Source organism: Filicampus tigris, chromosome 19, assembly GCF_054856515.1.
Source record: "Filicampus tigris isolate MCC_2025a chromosome 19, RoL_Ftig_1.0, whole genome shotgun sequence".
NCBI classification, from domain to species: Eukaryota; Metazoa; Chordata; class Actinopteri; order Syngnathiformes; family Syngnathidae; genus Filicampus; species Filicampus tigris.
Window position 1 is genome coordinate 4,906,853 of NC_141235.1, and position 22,862 is coordinate 4,929,714.

The following is a 22,862-nucleotide window of genomic DNA, read 5'->3' on the forward strand; positions in this document are numbered from 1 at the left end:
ACCTGGGGGGTATGCAAAATAATTCTAAATTAATGTTTGTTTTGTGTTTGTTTTTTAAAGGGATAAAAGTGTGTCATTTGATTACATTTATTTGGGTTGAGTTCCTTGCTATTAAACCGGTCATGAACACGTAGGACAAAACATTTAAAGCTGATTAATTCCTTTGGCATGAATGATTTTGGCAAGTGGATTTTGTTGCCATGTACTCGTGACGGGTAACGACAATAAAGTTTAATCTAATCATTTGTTTCCTCAGCCTTTCATCTCTTCATTTGATAAGTTGAGACGCTGATGCCATGTTTCAGATGTCTCGGTTGAGAGTGACTGACAGCAGATAGTATCACTGAAACCTCCAAGATGGGGTTTCATTTATCAACAGTTTCAAGGATTTATTTATTTTTTCTCCTTTCGCCGTTTATATTCAGATAGTCATATGTTCAGAACTTTTGATAAGCGCATTTTGAAAATGTAAACTTGTTTGGGTGTTGCTATATTTACAGATGGGCCTCCGTTTACGATGATCCAGGCGTTCGATGTTTCGTGGTTATGCTATCAACTAGGTCGTTTCCAGTGTGCAAGCCAGCAAGCAATAAAGGTAAGAGGTGTTCTCTTTTTTTTAAATGTAATTATGACTTTGCATTCGGGACTTGTGTCCAAAACCCGCTCATGTCAGAGTCATAGGAACGGAACATTAACGTCATAAAACCGAGCACCCCTTGTACTCAGAAAGTGCGGCCTACTTCCTTTTACACTGATTGGCTTTGTAATCATAACAACACTAATATATCTATGTATTTAAGTGGATCCTGTTTTTCCAGCCTTCAGATTCCGGTCAGGAAAGGGAAACAAGGGGCGGGGGGGGGTTGGGGGGATGCAGGGGTTATAGGTGTGAGGGTTAAAAAAAAAATAATAATAATAAAACATACTCGTGGGGGGAACATTAAACTCCAGCACCTTAAAAGTAACTTGTGATGGTTTATTCCTGCTGCCTGCCTGGTGCCCTCTCAGAGAGAAGACTATTGTGTTGTTTGACCAGGAAATGGAAGAAAGGCTCGCGGAGTGGTGGGTGGGGGCAACCAAGAGTGTTTTGCCCGAGAAGGGCTGCGCTGTGTCTCCAAGGATCAAGGTTATTCAGAGGCTGGGATGTGATGGTTTGGGAGGCAGCTGGGGGATGAATGGCAATGTATGTCGGATGGATTATCTATTTTTTTGTTGCCCTGCCGCAAATAGGGGAAAAAAATGCCATTGTCGCAAACTTAAAGGTTGCATTTGCAATTAAAACCACACCCGGGAAAAAACAACAAATCAAAGACAGAAGGCGCGGCCGACAAGATGTCAATCATTTGCCCCCGTAGCCTCGCACTGACTTGTTACCTTGGGCTTTGGGAGCATTGCAAAAAATATATATATATGTATATATGTATATGTATATAAGATGAAGTGATGTGAGGCTACATTCAAATCTTGCTAACATTTGAACAATACAAACAACCCCTTAAATGAGACTCTACTTCGCCGTAGCGCTCACGCATGTCAGCTCCAGTCGCGCTGTTGAGGCAGATGCATCAATGCTAAGTGGGTGAGGAAACAATTAGTCCTGCCTCTAGCTGAACTGCATTATTTATCAGAGCTAAGCATGAAAGACTACAAACTGCTTATGTTTGGCAGTTACACATTCCGTTATCATTGTGTGTGCATGGAAGTGACGACTTAGGTTTTTGTTTTTGTTTTTTTCTGGGTTTTTTTTAACTTGCGAGCGTAAATGCAACGTAAGAGCGGTGTATGGTGACAGTTTCAGGTAGAATTAGTAAATGTTGTTCAAAAAATAAGGCTCCGCTGTTTATTGCCATTTACGATTTGTTTGTAAACAGCAAACAAAGAGAATTTCACATTGTGTATTTAAAGCAGTGTTTTAATCCGCTAGTTTAAGGCTAATGCTAACATAGGCAATGATTAGCATCTATGAGGCTTTGTAATAACCCTTAAAGTATCGGATATTTGAAGACAAACGCTGCTCAGTATTCAGTCATACTGTGTTCGTTATCGTCTGCAAAGAATTATATGATTACCACTTGAGCTGTAGGCAGGACATGCCCCACTGCAATATGATTGGCTCTTGCTTCCATTGGCCTTTGCCCTGCGCTGTGGTGACCAGAATCAGCAGCACAATGTACATTGGATTGAATGAGAACGTGTGACGAAAACAGATGAATTCTTTTTAATTACATTGAATGATGTCATTACGGTATGTTTTTTAAAAGAATAATATTGTAGAATGCCATTTTTAGATGATTTGCGGTTTTGAGCGAATGGTCAACACTATAAAAAAATAGTTTGTATTTTTTGGGGCTTAAAAAAAAACAGTCATTTAAGTTGGAGCAACTTGAAAAGATCAATCATTATCTGATAAAAATCTGGTCACTCAGTAAATACCATTTTATTTTGTGCCTCCATCTGACAACATTTGACTCCCTTTACGACATAATTGTCATTTAGATGACTGCAACGTCTTATCATTGTGTGTGTGTGTGTGTGTAAGCGTGCATATGTGTGTGATCAGAGAGGTTAAGACAGGAAAGCCCTGCTCCTTGTGCACCAATGACCCCTCCAAATCAATGTGACAGACCAGTTGATTGGCTGGAGGGTCCTGTCTTTCTGCACCTAATCCCTCAAGGTAGACCCTCAGCCAGGCCTGCTGCGTTTTACGCGTGCATGTGCGCATGCGCGCGTGTGTGCATCCGTGCACTTGCATGTGTGTCTTTCTGCACCTAATCCTTCAGGATAGAGCAAGAGCCACGGGTTGGGGTATTGGCGCAGTTATAGGGGTCAGGCCCGTGTGTGTGTATGTGTGAATGCTTGAGTTCTTCTCCCCGGTAGTCCAATTAACAGTGCAGAGTAGCGATGTATATTCCAAAGGGTCAGTCATGTGCTTGGAAGTAGTAGTGGGCTATCGGGGCGGGGGCGAGGGGCACATTTTAGGGCAGATTTGGACCGATAACCCACTTTGGGCGAAATTAGACGCAGGCATCTGGATTTGACCCAGGGTCCTCGCCGTGACCCCCGAGTGACCAAGGGGGTCACGGGGCACAAAGCAGAGCGGTGACCCTGCACAGGTCAAGCATGCGGGCGGCTGAAAGGACGCCTTTGTGGGGCCTGGCATGCTCACTATTTCCCATGAGCGCCAGGGGACCGTGTCTGCCCAGGAAACGAGAGGCGGAGAGACGAGGTGCGCGCGCGTGCGTGCGTGCGCGGAGGCCGTAATTGATTTTTGTTTGGATTTCAAGTCGCTTGATGTGTGATTATCCCTGACAAGATGCCCTGATTTTTATTTGCTACCTACCGTGTGTGTGTTTGATTTCCGTGCACTCTGGGAAGGATTTAGTTTGTGCGATGGAAACTTTGCCACTCCGATTCATGTTTTATTCCCATCCAAATAAGCACTAACTCCTTGATGGTAGGGAAAGGGAAAAAAAAAAAAAAGAGTAAAACAAAGCCAGCCATGGTCTTTTATACACCATCCAATCCTGAACCATGAACATCCAAAAATCTTGTCGAGGAGTTCTTTCTTGCGCGTGTTTATGTTTGAGTGCGTGCGTCAGCCAGAGAGATTCGAGGTCCGCCTGTGGTCGCCGCTTGTGTACATCTGTTAGCGGCTCCTTAATGAGCGCGCGCACGCCGCCTCCAGTGCTTGTGTGTGGCCCTCGGAGAGGCAGAGAGGAGCCCTCTGCTCCAGTAATCACATTTAATTACACACCAGCATTAGACGGCCCATGAATGGGGTTTTTAGGCAGGCCTCTCACACTGGAATTGGCCACGTCCCACCGAACATTGCCCACCTTTGTCCCGGCCGTCCCCTCTATCTTCTATTAAGACTTTGTCATTTGACAATCAGCAAAGCACTACAGTCGAGCACTAACAACTAATGCTGCACATTAAGAACTCCAAGGTAAAGGGGACAATAGGCGTTTTCTTGGCTGAGCGGCGTGTGTCAGTCTCATTAATGAGGCAAATGGACCACACATTAGACTCATCAGCAATCACGTTGGGCTCCCAGTTCGGGGGAAAAAAAAAAAAAAAGGCCGGCGGAAAACGCTGCGTGCATGTCTGTTCGCTGTAAGCTTAAGAAAAATTGAGAGGCCAAGTGTAGTCTGTTCTTCTCCAAGGGAGGGTGCGGGGGTAGGTGGTCGCACTGTGAAATCAATTTTTGAGAGCGGAGCGTTTGGAAGATGACGTGCGGAGAGAAAGATGCCGGGTCGCCATCTGCACGCCGCGCACGCACACAGAGCAGCGTTTACGTGTTAATATCGACATCTATCAGCGTGTTTACGCGTGAAATGATGCTCTCACCCCTCCGCCCCCAAGAAAAACCCGGTTTTAGGTCAACACATGTAAACGGCACACACTCTAATGGTTTACCTCCAATGTAAACGCGCCGCTGTGCCATGAAAACATTTTTAGTGCCTTCACTGTATAAATGCTTGCGAAAACAGCAAAATCCCCGTTAACAATTTTGTGTAAATTTTTCCTTTTTCCATTTGAAGCTTTGCGATTGTGTTTTGCTTTTTCTTCCTTATAAGGAAAATATATATAAATAACAAAGACAGACATCAGAAGGACATAAGGGAGAAAGCAGGGAAAGCCGTAACAATCGTTCTTCGCAGAGCATTAAGAATATATGCCTGTGGGTATTGTTATATTGTCTGTCTACATGTGTTGCTGCACAAATATCCGGTGTCTTAAAGCGTTATAAGACCGCCACATAAATGTTATTTGTTACGCCGGCTATGGCGTTTCCTGTTGTGTTAGCATTAAGCTAGCAGACTTAAAGACAAGGCAAAGACTTTGTGTTAAATGCACAACTTGTCAATCTCTTTGTTTTATGTTTAGTTTGACAGTAAACTTGAACTGGGAGTGGCCTTAAGCAACTTGAAGCCCCTCTTTAAAAAAATGGCTCACTAGCTGCCAAACCGCTGCTTAGTGTGAAGTCATCTGAATTGTATCTCAAAACGCCTGCTTGCAAATCAAAGCAGCAAATCTCAAAAATGACCACTCGGTTCACTCGTATCTCAAGGTGCTACTGTACTGTATTTCCCCCCCCCCCATGTCCTCACAAATTTACCCCGCCTTCCCTCCTATTTTCTGTCACACACGCACATGCACACACATGCACACAGTCTCGAACTGACCATAAATCCAGTTTGTTTTTCAAAGGCCAGACTCATAAAGAGAAGAGGTGACAGAGCAGCACTGATGGGTCAATATAGCCCCTCTCGCTACAACACACACACATGCACGCACAAGATGCCCTCTCATACTAGATGCATGACCCCCGTGCGGCATACGTACGCACACATGTATGTCGAATGTCGAATTTGCATGAGAACGCACACTCGGTTTTATTCACATATGCACATTGTACACGTACATACACACACATTTACAGGGGCAGTGTGTTGTGAATGGTGTGTTTGAGTGGAACAGAATGACTGCGGGAATTCATGCCGGCTTTCCTCTATTAAATCTGCTATAAGGCTTACTGTGTACGCGAGCGCTGACGTTCCAACCCACTGTGATGATCTACAGCCTGTGTACGTATGTGTGTGTGTGTGTGTGTGTGTGCGTGTTAACGTCTACCTGTTGCCAGTGATCTATCGCTCGGGGCGGGGGGGAGGGGGATTTTTTTTATGTAGCATATACCAACATTTGTGCCCATTTGTGCACGTTTAAATCAGCGTTCTGCGAGTGAGCGTGTCCGTGTGGGCGTGCAGCTGCATCCTCCATAGCTTCCTTTTTGCAGCGTTTAGGGTTTGGCACACAGAGGGTGGGAATTCCTTCACATCAAGACAGAGGAGGGTCTCACAGGCGACTCGGCACTGCTGCAAACCTCACACACGGGGGAGTGATAATTTACTATCCGAGTGGGCTGCAACCGGAGGGGAAGAGGTGCCAACAGGACGGCGTGTATACTGTACGTGAGGTGTGTCAGAAAAGTGCAAAGACTGCAAAGAGCTTATGTGTGAGAAGAAGCAGAAGCTGTGGCGAGACTTCTGTCTGCTCACAATGTCCAGAGCATCTGACAGTTCCCGATCAAGAAGAGCATCGCTGTTCTGGAGTAGCCTACCTACTCACTTGAGCTGGCTCTGTGTGATTTGAAAAAAAAAAAAAAATTTTTTTTAAATTCCCCACCTTTTTCTCCAAGCTCAGTCAAGTCATCAAGTGGACCCGTTTTTTTTTTTTCGATGTGGACGACATCAAGATGGCTGTAATGGTGGAGCTGTGGAGGATCCGGGAAGGATCCTTGTAGGAGAGCATGAAAGGGTGGTAGAGATGGCTGGAAAAGTGCATTCGACTACAGGAGGATTACTCAGAAGGGGGAAACCTATAGTTTGCAGAAATTGCTATTCCTGGAACTTGTCTTACACACCTCACACATCTCCCTGTAAATGATACAAAGTTAAATAATATATTTCTTAAAATAACAATTTAATCAAATATATATTTTTTTTAATCAGAGATGCAAGTAAACTTTTTTTAGCTGAATTTTTGCACTGATTTAGAATCTGCCCTTATTTTTTTGCCTAGCACTTCTGGTTTTCATAATAATAATAATAATAATGTAATATTTACAAATGGAGGGTTAGGTTCAGCAACAGGTAGATTTTTTGTCTGAAATGTCCTAGCTTTTTTTTTTTTTTTTTCCAAGATATTTTTGTTTGGTAGTGTGAGGTGAGATTTTTGTGATGTGAAATACATGCCTCGGCTCAATAAAGGTTGCGAAACATTGTTTTAAAATACATTCCACGCGGCAAAGGCTTGACAGATGATTCAAATATTAAAACGAAACTGCTTTTGACAGTTTAAAAGGGGAGTCTTTCCAAGTCAAGGCTTTTGAGAATGGAAAGCCCCCTCAAATTTTTTTTTTTAAAATGCCGTTATCATTGAGTTAAATAGACATGTCTCCCATGCAACAAAATGCATGATTCATTCTAAAGAATTTTGAACCATTTCAGCATTGGGTCTTGCGAGACTCTGCGACACTCACTCCGTTGTCGACATAGCTTTCAACATTCCTCCCATTTCTTTTTCTTCCTCCCCCGTGCGGGATATACTATCCTCCCCTCTCCCTTTTTCACATGCCCTCCCCGCCTCTACTTGTTCTCCCTTCCTCTTCCTTTCTTCTGTTCTCATCGAAATTCAGCCCTCGCCGTGGACACCATTGATCTCGCCTCTCGCCACTGGGCGGGCCTAGTGTGTTTTTTTTGTGGGTGTGTTTTTTTTTTTTTTTTGCGGCGGGGCAGATATTGGGGAGGATAAGGACGGCAGAAGTGGACTGGACGGGGGACGCAGGGAGCAGAAAGGGAACGCTGAGAAGAGAAGTGGGGCGGAGAGAAGAAGAGGGCCTTTAATAGCATCGAGAAGAAGAAAAGACACGGGCTCTCCTCGTGATCACGTCTTCCGCCTCTCTTTTGGAGACACAAGAGAGCAGCTATTTAGTGGAGCCCACACATAACGGCCACTTTATTTACTCTGCTCCTTTCAGCTTGTGCCAAGCTGTCGGCCAAAAACAGTAAAACGAGATGTTTGACAAAGTACTAAGCCCCCGCCTTTTCTATATGCTGTATGTTATTTACTGGCCGATATGACAGCTAAACATTTAAAACCCCTGTCTATGACAAAGGTGGCAAAGTACCCTGTGTACTCATGTACTCAAGTACAGATGCATGTGTAAAAAGGACTGATAAAGTTAGAAGTACTGGTTCAGCTACTGTAGTAGTTCAAGTTTTTTGTTTTTTTTAAATGCAGACTGAACTGTACTACCCTAGTGTAAATGTTTCCAAAAAATCTTTTACTATCACTTATTATCAGTGGCTGGTATCGGCAGCCTCCGAGAGTACTCAATATCTTAAATTAAGGCCGCGTCGGCCAGATGCAGATGCTGCTATCGGTACTCGCCCATCCCTATGAATGAGACTATAAAGTATTTCATTTGTTAGCCACTGTAGCCACTTCATTGTGCAAACATTAACACTGCACTTAAAGGAAAATAAAATGCTGTACTTAAATAATGATACAATGAACACGACTCACGTAAAAGTTCAATTAATTTACCAAAATAAATGTTTGAAAACAAACCTTTCTCAATGGTTAAATGCAAGTGTATTATACTTTCAAGTCAAATACAACTGAACTGTACTTAATGAAAGCATTTTTGTCAAACGTTGGATTCTATGTAGCATGCACAGTTTGAAACAGTGACAGTGGGCTTGTATGTAGAAAGATAAAACTTGAATTAAAGTGTATGGCAGATAAGTTAGATTTTACCTAAATGTTTGAAACCAAGTATTTCTAAATGATTTAATTAAAAAAAAATACTTCAAACTTAAATGCACTTTTTCCCTCCTTGAGACCCTAAAATCTCAATCAATCAAGACGTCAACCGTCGTTGATAGTTTCGCCTTTTTTGACATCGTGTCGTCATCTGCGGGGGATGAAAAAGTGACAAAGCTTTTTTTTTTTTTTTTTTTTTTTTTTTTGATAAAGTAAGAAATCGAAAGTATCCCGATATCTGTTTTCCAACATTGGGAGCGGAAGAAGTATATGTACTTTTGTTTCTTCGCCCCTCTGCTAATATGGACAATAGATGCCAGTATGCACACTCTCTTCAACATGTGGGCACATTTAGATATGACCCACCTTTAATCCCCCCTCAGGCCGCACACATTGGTCCACTCTCCACATCTAGAGCAGCGCCAACATCAGAAAAGGTCAGCAGGCCTACCCGGGCTGTCCCCAGGCCAGGCTGGCGACCTAGCAGTCCCCCACAATGCATTTCCCTCTCCGCTGACTCCCCCGCTGACCTTTAAGGAGACTCTCATTGCTACCAGACCTCTGACAGACTGCAGCTCCTTAGAAAAATCACCGGGGAATGTTTTTTTTTGGGGGGGGGAATTGTACAAAACACCCTGCAGTGTTCGGGATTAAAGAACCGTTTTGTATTTCTGCTAAATTGAGCTTTGTGAATTCAGTAAGGAAATCAAATCTGCTGACTGTTTTATTTTCTAATGGGTAATTTTCCATTTCAGTTTTTATCTTGGATTGCAGTTTTTGACCAGGTTGAGATGAAACATAACATCACAAACAAAATGACTTCAGTTTTGTTACTAATTGCTATTTTCTTTGTCATCGTCGAGTGGAATTAGAGTTCATGTTTTCAACCTTACTAAATGTTATTAAAGGAAGAAATAAGACTGTTGGTTTCACAACAGCCGGTACCAGCATCTGTTAGGATTTGGAAATAATATAGCTCAACATTCAAATGATTTGATTTAAAGTCCCTCGTGGCAAAATTGTCTTTATTTCCTATGGGATTAATTTATTTGAGCCATCGTCAGACAGGTAAATACAGAAATTGTGTTAGCATGTTATTGGAAGGAGTAGACCGGTCAAAATCTTTTGTCCTTTTTCAAATGTAAAATATCGCTTGAAAAGATCCTGACTCATAACCGGCTGATGATACCTTGGGAATTTGAATTCCTTGCGCGTCCTCTCAAGTGACGCTCACGAGGGCTGATCACAGGCCGGAGCAAGTTGCATGCGTTCGTTTTGTGCGACTGCTGACAGTACAGTCGGTGATGTGACGCCACGTCTTCTGGCGCGCCCTCACCAACACCCCCCAACCCCCCCGCCCCCCAACCTACTGCACTCAATGCCTCTCGTTAGGGGCCTCTGAACTTTGTGCATTCAAAAGCAAATAGGCTGCCACATAAAGATCATCCCTCATTTCTTCTGCAGTCACTCAGAGCCACACACACACACACACACACACGCACATGCACACACAAAGAGGCACCCCATTAGAACATGCGTCCCCCCATCCTCTCCAAAATACCAGTCAAATAAGATTCCAAGTGTTTATTCTCATATGAGACGGTAGGGAAACTTCTCCATGAATTTGAATGCCAACATATAATTAAATAGAGAAAGATGAATGATAATACAAAGCAAAAAATATATTTACAAATTCACATATAACAATATGTACAAGAGTGGTTCTCAACATTTTTACACCTCTCCAAGCTCGCTCTCCAAGCACCACCATAATGACCGCCATTAAAATACATTCAGGCCTATGTGTTCATCATAAGCGAGGAAGAAGTTTAATTCCTAAAAAGTGTATTTATTATGCATAATAAATCATTGAATATGTTTAGCCACGGTGACATTATGAACAGTTTGCACATTAACCGTGTGTTTAGAAATTGTGGAAGAAAAAAACTGTTCTTAAAAAATCGATTCAATTAAATGGTGCTGCGCAAAAGCTAAATAAAAATTGTACATAAACAACAAATGCTTGAAAAGAAACTGCGCTGAAAGATTAATCCAAATGAATTGAAAAATATGGGCCATTTGTACCCCATGAAATAGAATGAATGATTCATGACCAACATGACATGACAAATATTATGTTTTTTATTTAACAATTCTAAATTCAGACTCAAATGATATTGAAAAATTAAGTCAAGATTGGCTAATGTACATTTTGTGTAGCTCAATACGTTATCAGAGTTTAAGTTGAAAAAAAGACGGAACACGAAATCTGAAATAGAATAAATGTTATTCTTTTAATAGTAAAATAAGTCAGTCCATGCTCATTTTTCCATTTATTATCATTAATTTACTTATAATGAATCAACCAATGATTTTAGATTAAAAAGAATTCATATAGATGCAGAATTGTTTATTGTATTTACAATAAATTAATTTCTTTAATGAGATGAATATTTAAAATAATATAAAAAATAAAGCAAGTTGAATAATAAATATATTTTCATGGGCCAATTTTAGGGAAAGAGGCTAAATTAATACGACAAGGTTACAGAACTCTTGATAATGTAAATGCTCCATGGTTTGAATTTAAGAATGGAGGGGGGGTCGTATGTGGCCTCGAGGCCACACTTTTCCCCCCAGGGATAACATCTGCAGTGGATTTGTACAGTGAGACGATACCCAATAGTAATGTGAACATTCAAAACTCATTTCAGCGCCCCTCTCAGTGACCTTAAACAATGAATTGGCGCGTGTGCGTGCACGTCCACAGCGAATTTGTATCATCATCGTCGTATTCATGCATGACTACGACATTCCCACAGGTGTTCCCTATTCACGGTTACCACGGCAACTCCGCCCCCCCGTGTCCCCCATCTTAACCTCGTTCCAAAGTTTAATCACGAAGACTTTCAGGATCTGACCTCAGCCGCCGCCACTTTTCCGTGCGTTTGCGGTTCAGCGTGAGGCCAGCAGGGGGGGCTGTGGCTCACCCTTTTGCTCTCGCACTTGTCATTCCCCCACAACATGAGACCAGCTGATCTTAGGGGTCAAAGGTCGGCACCCGCCCTTGCAAGTCGAGCTCACTCGGACGGGAACCTGCGACGGCGCAGGTGTGGAGTCGTCGTGCGCGTACGTCGACTATAAGGACGCGACTCCTCATCTGTCCTCCCCGTGCGACCTCTGACCTCCTCGCCGTTGACAAGTTGTTGCATATTCGGTAGTTGCCATGGCGGCGACGGTTTGTTTGAGGCTGCCGCGGGATCATCTGTTATGTCACCTGACCCCATGCTGAACCCGTGCGCCCACTCGCGCAATTTGGTGTGATAGCATTTAAAACAAAGGCCTTGTTTTAAAAAAAAAAAAAAGAAAAGGGGGGGGAGGAGGGGAGGAATGACGAAAGGCTCAGCTGTGGCTTCACCTCCTTTTAATTTTATGAGGATGAAAAGTAAGTGGTGGCTTTTGACATGTATGACAGGACGTGAGGGGAGAGGCACATGTGACCCTGCGACACACCCCGCCGCATAAACACACACGCACCGGCACACACTCTCACATCTGCTTTGGCCATCGGCTCCAGTTGACGTGCCCCTCCTCCCAAGGCACACACATTAATTCTCCCCGTAGTGCTGCTCCTCATAGCTTTCTCTATCACTGGCAAAGTAAACCCACCATGTGAGAATGATGAATGGGCCATCCTGCGCCGGAAACACACGTTAAAACCTCCTGCACACACACACACTCGCACACACACCCACACAGCCCTTCACTTTCTCCCGCACTCTCCCTATCTGACGATGCCTCTCTCCTCTTTCCTGCCGAGCTCCTAACACACAGAGTATAGTGTCTTGTTGATAGCGTCCTGTGTCGCACACACACACACACATGAGTTTATGTAACACACAAGGCAAAAAATGTACTCACACTCACGCACAAATACAGACAAAAAGGTCAATAAAACTGTTGGAGTGTACTAGAGTGCGGGTGGTGGTATGTATGGTGAGCAGGGAAGAACAGACAACATGAAATTGAAGTGCATTTGCATAGTTATGTGTGAGGTACTGCACAAAGCCAAATATTCGCTCTGGTTTTCTTTCATGCTGTGAGAAAAAATACATGCCGTTGCACTTAAAATGTATTCTCTTGGTTATAACCGCATATATTCTTTCGCAATTTTGTGTGATCATTTTGCTGCGGGGACAAAGCAAAATCTCTGTGGTTGGGGGGCGCCAGTTGCATCAGGCAAGATGATAACTGCCCGTTCATGTGTGTACATCCAGTATGACCTCACCAAAGGACAAATTGAGACACACAGGCGCAGATATTATTTAAAGACATGTCCAAAGAGGAAAAATACTCTGTTTTAATTGAATCTGTCAGAGGTATTTACTTAACTATAGTTTATTTTTGTGTTTAAACTGCTTGCCACAGACCATTGCCCAAAAGGTCGGCCATGTGAAACCAATTATGATCAATGGCCGTCAACCTATAATGTTAATTTTTACATCTTGGAGTTGCAACGTGATCTTTTCCACCGACTCAATTCTTTTATTTGAAAAGCCTTAATTGTAATTGACAGAAAACATTGCCCTGTTTTACAGATACAGTCATTTCCAACCATTGTGTTGCCTCGTTATATTATTAGCATCCGAACAGGGGTGTGTAGACTTTTTTTTTTTGGTACTCACTGTATATAGATTTTGTGACATTTTTGATGGTGGTGTGTTGTGTGATTTCCCAAAAGTAAAATATGTTAAAAATTTTGCTCCATAAAGAGGTGCTTCAAAAATCCAACCAGGAACAATGCTCAGCTTTGTTGGACACTGTCAGAGAAGTATCAATTTAACATAACAATTCATTGTTGTAGTTTTAATCGTGCGCCTAAAAATGCCCAAAAAACGAACGTACCTAATATTGTGACCAGTGAGGCCAGTTCCTCGCATTAAATCGAATTAATGGCGCACCTAATAATAATAAATTTAATCCGTTGTTTTCTTTTGCGTCGTTGGCGGAGTCTGACATCAGTCAGGGGAGACGTTCGAACTCCAGGTGGTCCATAACTAATTAAATAAAGCATCACTGTGAGAGAAAATCCCTTTAGATGCATGGAGAAAGAAGGGAGGGCGAAAGAAATCCCCACAAACCTGAAGTAGGGGGTGGAAAAAAAGAAAAGAGTTTCATTTGCTGTCAAAACATTTGTAGTGGAATTAAACATATGGATGCCACAGGCAAAGCGAGGGCTGGAATACATTAGAGCTGCACAATGTTACACTAACCCTCCAGTATCTTACACAGCTCAGAGATTAATGGAATAAAGGGAAGAGAATTGTGTGTGTGTGTGTGTGTGGGGGTGCGTGTGTCTGTCTGTGTGTGTGTGTGTCAGTCAATCCACTGCAAAAATCAATATTCCTCTATCTATGATAAACCTCTTTTGCTGTTGGACTTACCGGTACATCGCCATCAGAACTTAAATTTGTCGCAATCTGAACTACAGTCAAACTTCCCAGTTAATTAGCCAAAGCCGCTTTGAATTGTCGTATTTGACTTGTGTGTGAATCGGCTCCTTTTCATCATTTCCGCGTTTACTTTTTGAAGCCCAAAAAGACTGCACAACGCTTTGAAATCGTCTTTGTGCTCCGGCATAGAGAAATTGCTCATCTGCCGCAGATTCTAATGTGCTAATGTGCGTGGCCGTCATAAACATGGTGGCACAATGTTTCATTGATTTCTCTCTATACAATAGAATAAGTAAAAACTTGCTACTGATCATTTACCGGTAATTATAAATGTGTAAAAAGAAAAAAGAATGCAGTCCTGCAGTATGTCCACAAATGAATCGCAGGCTTGTTGTTTTATGTCCACTGGTAAAATGAGAATGGAATTTATGACTTACCAGCTAGATTTCCTTACTTTAAAATATGTATTTGTTTCATTAGGACTATAAAGTCATAATCATGCGAAAAGTCGTCCTTGTTTTCGGGCGCATTCCAAGCGCTTGACTGCCATGTGGTGGGTTGACCCCCAATGTATTGACGGACTCAGCAGGTGGCTGCTTACATTTCTATCAATTGAGTTTGCTTACTTTTTATATTCAGAATTTTACATAGTCACATGATCATTAATGTTGTGAAAAAACAGGTAGAAAATGCTTGCTAAAAATTGTTTTTCCTTGTGTAGCTTCTGCGCAGAAGTCGTGCGGGTTACGGTAATCTGCAAAGGTTGAATCGAGGCAACATGGACTCTTCTTGTTTATTGATTTTATTTTTTTCCCCCCTTAATTCCTGAAAACAATCGAAAATGACTGAGGCAGTTATGGTAGTAGCCTCACGAAATGTTTCTGCATGTATGTCAAAACTGAGAGGAAACCAAATTAGTCATTTTATAATAATGTGCAATGTGCATTTTAGTGTTCAAATGAATTTGAATGCAACTATGAGGGGAAAAAAAACAACAACTACTACTACTGAAGAATAAATGACTACATTCGCAATGCACATCTCAATTTTTACTCATCACTAATCACTAATCATCCAAACAGGTTGGAATTGTTTATGGCCACCTCCCTTTTTTGTCCCCCCCCCCCCTTATTATCCACACTGTTTATTTGTAGAACATCTTTTGCCATTTACCAATGTCATGCCGTGAGCTTTCTGGACATATTTGGACACAAATGAGAAATTTAACCCACTTTCACCTAAAATACAACATGCAAGACAAACCTGGTTATTTGAGCAGTCATTTTGTAACAAAGGCACACACACAAACAGTTGCCCCTCCTGGACTAAATTTGGTAAACCGTGCGGGTGCCTGAATATTTTACCTAATATATTTCTGCCCATGATTGCAAATTCGGAGATCCCACCGTGTGAGAACGACGGCCAATTTATCATTCATTGCGGTAAATCGCAGCGGAGACTGCATTTAATTGAGTTTATATTGTGTTTCTTAGCTGGGTGCCTTCTCGCTATAGGGTGGGGGAGTTCTCCCAGGCTCTCCCAGTAGCAGCAGCAGGGGCTGAGGGGAGGTGGTTGGGAGGGGGCGGGGGGGGGGGGGGGGATGAGACCCCACCACCGCCACCTCTTGACAGCTCCACCTCTGACTAACTACTAGTGAAAACCTCTCATGTATAATGTGTTTGCATCCGCAGCAATACGCTCACAGGCCACTTGCACGATGACAAACCTACATCTGAATGTCTACTTTCACACAGGTTATGTTTTGACACTGTAAAGGTGTCAAAAATTAAAAATGTTTAGTATCGTGGTTGTTTTCACCGTCTAATGTCGGTATGGGTAATTAGTAGTAAACAGTGTGATGTAGTTTGGTTCTACGCCCAAACTACAGCTTAATGTTGTTAGCTGACATCTTCCAATACAGTTCCGGTAGATCAGATTAGATCGTGCCGGTGTTCCTAAAATTGTGGCGGGCTCGTGTATATTAGCATAAAAGTAACTTTTTAGATAAAAGACCTCCTCTGAAGAAAATAGTAAATGGTAATGGTGTGCCATTTTACCATGTTTTCATTTAATTAGCTTAATCTGACTCATGTGTTTAAAATGGGGGAAACAGCATGAAGAAAACAGAGGACGTCTTATTCATCAAAAGCAAAAGTGAGGAAACTGTTGTGTTGCTATTAGCAGCATGTAATGAAAAAGGCCCGCTCCCCAGACTTAATGATGGTCTCTTATATTCCACTTCAAAGCTTCATCATTTAGTTCATTTGCCTCTCTTAATGGGCTGTGATGTCATTATAGGACACTGGGTATGGATCACGTGATTGTTTGTCTGGTCAGTCAGTTCCAGATGGGCCGACAGAACCTGCAGACTGGGCCCGGTTCTTCTTGGTACTAACCCAACATGTCCATATATAACCCAGAGTACTCACATTCATTAGAACGCACACGCACACACACTACCAGTTATTCTTGAATACATTTTATTAATTTTTAACTCTCCCCACATCACAATTAAGTTGAATTAAAAAAAAAAAAGTATGAAAACACCTATTCTAATTTTATTGCAAATGAAAAATATTATCATATCAAACAGCTCACTGTACATTTATATTATATGTATATACATATTAATACACACACACACACACATAGGTTTTCTACACGGATGTATATACTTGTATATTCAATAATTATTACAAATCCAATAATATAAGTGCCAGATAACAACAATCCATGTATTAATACAATATGAAACATGTTTTTAACTATACAGAATATGCAATTATGCTCATAAGTTTACATACCCTGGCAGAATATGTTCGACATCTGAGTAATCAGGCAACACACATTATTTTGAATAGGGTTCAAATCAAACTCAAACGTTTAATTTATAAACGGCACATTTTTCAACAAAATTGCACATATTTCACAAATTCTCAGTGGGTATGTAAACCTTTCAGCACAACTGTCGTATAAAAGTAGGCATTTATTATAATGATCCATATAAGTCAAGTACAGTATTGTTTATCTTAAGATGTTTTTTTTAGTATATCATGGTAGTTTTTTTAATGTTTAAATCAAATTAAATAATTAAACTTCATTTGATGTGATGTAATCAAAAGCAAATTAATGGTTGAGTTATTTGCATCGTTATAATCACTCAAAAATTGCACGGTATTTTATATTTATTTATTCATCCAAACAGACGCAAGCAGGCTGTGTTGGGATTTTCAAAATAAACTATCAAGCCTCCACGCAGAAACACGAACACGCGTGTTCTCATTCTACTATTCAACAAAGCTGCCACCGATCGCTTGTGCTCGAGTGTGAAATAATCCTCTCACACACATGGAGAATGTGGATTTTTTTTGGTCTAAAATGTTACATTGAATCCCAAACTGCGAATAAAATAATAAGGATAATACTTGTGCATTTTAATAAAGCGGTCGTGTAGGTTGTGTGGGGATTAGTAGAACTAAAAGCGTGTTCTTCAAAGTGAATCCACTCTGTGTAATTATGTAAAGTGCAGACAGCCTGTAATTTCACATTTTCGAAAGGCTGTTGAATTTAGACGGCGATGCAACATCAAATGAGACAAAACAAGGGGAGGCTACCCCCATCAAAATTACATCGTTTTGTTATATTGAAGAAAAAAAAGATTAAAGTTTCTCTGTGGCGCTTTATGAGCCTTTGCCGTAAAAACACGCGCACATGCGCATACACGCACACACACACACACACACACACGCAGGAGATTACGTTCTCATTCTGATGACAAGAACGTTCAAGATTTTAATTGCAATTTAGTTTTCGTGTCCTCGTTTATAATCAAGGCATGTCCATAAGAAAATAAAATGTCAAGTCAATTATATTTGAAATGGGACACACACACACACACACACACACACACACGTGCGCGCGCGATTATGTTCTCAATCTGTTTCAAATTATGTTTCAGATTTTAATTAGAATTTAGTTTGATTTCACTTATTTAAAATCAAGACACGTTTATGAAAAAAATAAAAATGTCAAGTCAATTAAACTTGAAATGAAAATAGAAAGGTCACGGTAATACTGCATGTTTTTGGGTACACACTCTCACACACACACACGCAGGAATGATAAATAGTGATTGATTCTTAGTTTTACTACTTTTGCTCATATGCACCACGGTCACCCTTTGCCTGCTATTATTAATTTATTTACATTATGTATACTGTTAAACGATATCACACAAATAAGTCTTTGATTGTAAAATTTCACTGTTATACTTCATCATTATATCTTGTTATACAAATCAACAGTTGAAATAATAGTGACTTTTATCTGACATTGTAAACATAATTGAATTAATTACACAGCATAGCTAATTGCAATTTGTAATTATAAAACGAATTTTAAATGGACAACTATATTTAATCTCGTAGGTGTGTTAAAATTGTTTTTATTAAACAGCAACAACAATGAAATGGTTAGCTCTCTCACCTGTGCAAATGCAAAAAAAGAAAGAACGAAACGAAAGAAATAGAAGCTGGATCGTCCAGTTTGCATGCTGCTGTCCTCCCCGTCCGTTCACATTCTTGGCCAAAAGTGTAACATGAAACCGCAGCGAAAGAAATCTCCTCATGCAGAAAACGGCGTTCGAAAATGGCGCCGTGCAGCAGAGGGGGCGTCTGTGGGAGGAGAAGCTGGAGGTGGCGAGGCTGGTGTGGGGGTTGGGGGGAGGTGTCTCCACTATGGAGCTGCAGTCTCTTCTTCCACCCCCAACCCCCACACACACGCAGAATTTTCAAAACCGTCCCCGGAATTCGTCACCCAAACACGGACAGCCACCACTTGACGTGTCGCCCCTGCCCTGGAATAGAGGGGGGCACCGCGCGGAGGTGTTACGCCCCTGAGAAAGGCTCGCTTTTCGGCTTCGTCTCCCGGGCGTTCCCATCCCCCCCCATTCCGGTTGTTTTTCTTCCTCGACAGCTTGAGACTTCTCCAAACGCGTCCTTTCGTCGTCCACCCGCCACTTTCTCTCTTTCGTCCGCCTCGGAATCATCTCTTCCTTGCAACGTCGTCCCTTCCTGTAGCGGGGCACGGAGCCCCGTTGTGACCGCGTCTCGTGGTAGCCGGGCGGGATGTAGTGCGGGGGGCTTCCGCGGGAGAGCTGTGAAGAGGGGATCGCTCGCTCTTTCTCTCCCGCCACGGAGGAGAGAAGAAGGGGAGGAGGAGGGGAAGGAGGGGGAAGCCCACGCCGATAGCTTGGAGGGAGCCCCTGCATGTTGCGTGTGTGTGCGCGCATTATAATGGTTGCTAGGAAATCCTTTCTGTCTGTGTGTGTGTGTGCGTGTGTGGGTGTGGGAGTGTGTGTGTGTGTGTGTGAGCGAGGGAGGGGAGGATCTACATGCAGGATGAGAAAGAAGGCAGCTGCAATATTAAAAAAGAAAAAACCATCAGCTCGTTTCAAATATAGATTTTGGTTTGGTTTCTTGGTTCTTATGTAAGGATTTGGTGCACACTATATGTAGGGCGTGTATAGTGTGTGGAGAGCTTTGTTGTGTGTATTTATATGTGCACACAGGCTTTGAATAAATCTACACTTTGGGACATTGCATTTTTGAAGGCATGAGAGTGCTATAGAAAAAATCTCAAGGCACACCAGCCAAAACACTTTCCCAGAAATGTCCCAAAAAGTATATAACTATGCTATACATGACCTTTATATATACTGAAATAATGACCTTTACTCAATTTACTCACAAATTTTTCAATGTTATATCTGGGCCTTGTTAGTTGAACACAAAACTATTTTTCAGTTGTATAAATGGCAACAAGGGGTATATTTGTTCATCACTATCGATACAAAAAGTCTACACACCCCTGCTCAAAGAATGTTTTTTTCCTGTAATATAAAAAAAGTACCAAGAAAAATCTGTCAACATTTTTTTCAACTCATTTTGAAAAAAAAAAAAAAAACGTTTTAGAAATTGGAAGTAAAACAAACAACTGACATAATGTGGTTGAATAAATGTGCACACCCTCCAATAACTATCAAGTGGCCCGTGTTCAGAATGAACAAATTACATTCATGTGAAATGGGAGTCAGCACACCTCCGCCGCCATTTAAAATGCCTCTGATTAACCCCACAAAAATTTCAGACGTTCTTGTAGATTTTCCTGACATTTTCTGTTTTCTAGGCGAGGCCTGAAGGTTTTTGTGCTATCATTGACTTGGAACAGTTGATAATTCCCTCTATCTTGACTAAGGCCCCAGTTCCAGCCCCAAAGCACGACGCTGCCACCATGATTGACTGTAGTGTAGGAATTGTTTTCTTTTTGTGATCAGCAGTGTTGTGTGTGCCAAACATCCCTTTTGGAATTCTGCATTTGAACAGGGGTGTGTGGACTTTTTACATCCACTGTACATAGTTTATCTGACATTTTTGTTTGGTGAGATTTTCCCAATGTCCAAGATGTGCTTTGACACAGGTTGAGAGACACCTAGACTGAGTGCTTTTTGGTGTGTGTGTGTGTGTGTGTTTGTGGTGGTATTTTCAGATAAATCACTCTCTGCTTGCTGAACCGCCAGTCCCCACCTATGTAAATGCACCCCTGAGGGCCAACAGATTTATCTGCTTCACCCCCACACTTGCATAAAGACACACACTTGCCCCGCACCCCAACTCACCTCACCCTCCCCTCTCTCTCCGTGCCCCACTGTAACCTCCTTCGCCTCGCATGGAGATGGATGGCCCATATCCCCTTTGTTTGGATGCAAATAGCCTTTCACCCCAAATTAATGGATAACTCCCCAGAATGGATTCTAATAATGCACCACTCAAATGATGCACACACACATTCACCTTCAGCCACATTGTCATATTTAATTATCAAGTGAATAAAGGCAGAAAAGGGAAGTTTCATTTTTTACATTTGTGACTGGAAACGTTCAGGTCTAGCCATGTTGAATTTTCCCATAAGAAATCATGGAAATAGAAAGCACCCGTAAAGATTGTATTGTATTTTCCCCCGTAGAAGCAGCACTTCATTAATAAACTGCGGAAATGCAGTACATTTGTAAGTGTAGCGGATACCATCTGTACATTGGAGTCGTGCAGTAGAGACTTGACCGACTGTACATGACTTGACAAGTCTTGGCTGTTTACATCTCTGAAAATATGCATTTTTTAGATAGTGTTCCATTTATGTTGCTTTTGAAAGAGAATTTACTATGTGATTGTGAAGATGTTTGTACAGTGTATTAACGCAAGAATGGATGCTGAGTGCTCAGTGGCTAATGTGTGACTATACTGCATGACAAATGTTTGCAATTCCACACTCTAAAAACAGTAGGGATAAAAATAACACAATTTTGGGTCAAAAATGGAACGATCCACTAATTGGCTCAATTTGACCCACTTTCTTGCGTTGTTTTGTACAAAACAGTCCAGTTTTAAGGGTTGTTTTGTACAAAACTACCCATTCTTTCGGTTGTTTTCTACATAAACAACCCAGGGTCAAATTGACCCAAGTAGTGGATCGGTCCATTTTTGACCCAAAATTGTGTTATTTTTAACTCAACTGTTGCAGCTTTTTTTTTCGTGGTACAGTATTTCCATCTAGATGTGTTAAACAACTCAAGACAGAGAGCCTTTTGTTTGAAGCACTTTTCAAGTGAGTCAAAGTATTGGAATGGACATTATTAAATGAACTCAATAACTGACTAACATTTATTTGGTAAATAACTGTAACAAGCCTGTGACCCATTGACCAGACGGTCGCATTCTTCATTTAAAATGCTTTTCCAGGCCTTTACTGCAGCCTATTTCAGTTTTTGTTTGTTTCCGGGGGTTTCGCCCTTCAGTGTCCTCTTCAGGAGGTGAAATGCATTCTCTATAGGGTTAAAGTCCGCAGATTGACTTGGCCAGTCTAAGACCTTCCATTTTTTTTCCTCCTGATAAAGTCCTTTGATGTCTTGTTGCCTGATGAAGCCGCTGATGTCACACGTCTGGTCAGCCTCAAAGCTTTTTAAGACATATTTTTTTTAATTTTATTTCTCTCTGTGATGAGTGTTCCCAAAATCAAATCAAAAAGGAAGAGAAGCGCAAACAGCAGGAAAAAAAAATATAATACTGACTTTCTTTGCCAGCATTTATAGTTGAGGACTATCACATTGTTGTAATTCTATTTTCATTTTATGTGTGCTTGTTTGAACTTTGGCTCCTTGTTGGATCCTGTGCCAAGTGGTGGGGGATGATGACAGGCGCTCGGGGTTGAACATGAAGCGGGGTTGTAGGAACGGCGATATAGATATGATCCCCCCATTAGCTGCGGCGCCATGCTGCTCTACAACATTTCTGCAGCACTAAAATTTTATTTTAGTCGACCCGCTCGCTCCGGTTGATCACGAGGAGAAAAAGAACGGTGTGGGGGTGGCTTTAAGGTGTGCATCTGTATCCATATGCGATATTTTTCTTCCATGTGTACCTGTCAGCCCTCTGAGCACAATCAATGACCTCCCCCCCTTGCCCCCACCTCCCCTTTCTCGATCTGCCTCATGTCAGCGTCATCGCAGCAGACGGCATTATGTCAAAATTCATCTCGGGAAGAGGCCACTTGTTGCTGGAGATGACGAAAGCTGGCTGAAGGAAGCATTGAGAGGGGGCGGGGGGGGGGGGGGGATCATTTCATACAAGTAAGATGGATGCTTTATGCTTCATGTAAAATTCCTCCTACAACATGTCACATAAACAGAGCTGTTGTTAAGGACACATCTGTCTGGATGAAAACGGAGGCTAGTTTTGCAGATGTGGGTAACGGTAGCATGTTTTTCATGTGTCACGTGTGTTTATTTGAAAATACACTCTGTGGCCACAACATGAAATACACCTGCACAAATTAATGACACTTTGACTGACAGTGAGAGAGATCGTCATTGAGTATTGTTTATTATTGTGGTAGCTCTACACTCGAATGACGTAAAGGTAAACCACTACCCTAGTGAGACGGTGAGAGTGCATTTGTGGTTAGTGTTAATGTCACTAAAATAGTTTGCAATCAATTACTGCCATATGATTTGAAAAAGGGGAGAAA

At 41.8% G+C, this 22,862-nt stretch overlaps 1 protein-coding gene across 2 annotated transcripts in view; it reads left to right on the plus strand.

Moving 5' to 3' along the window:
* bahcc1b (BAH domain and coiled-coil containing 1b) overlaps positions 1–22,862 on the plus strand; it is a 99,074-nt gene that overhangs the window by 1,549 nt on the left and 74,663 nt on the right. For both annotated transcript variants that reach the window (XM_086015682.1, XM_086015684.1), the window contains exon 2: positions 501–595. The gene's annotated coding sequence lies outside the window, so the exon portion shown is untranslated. The remainder of the gene's footprint in view (positions 1–500; positions 596–22,862) is intronic.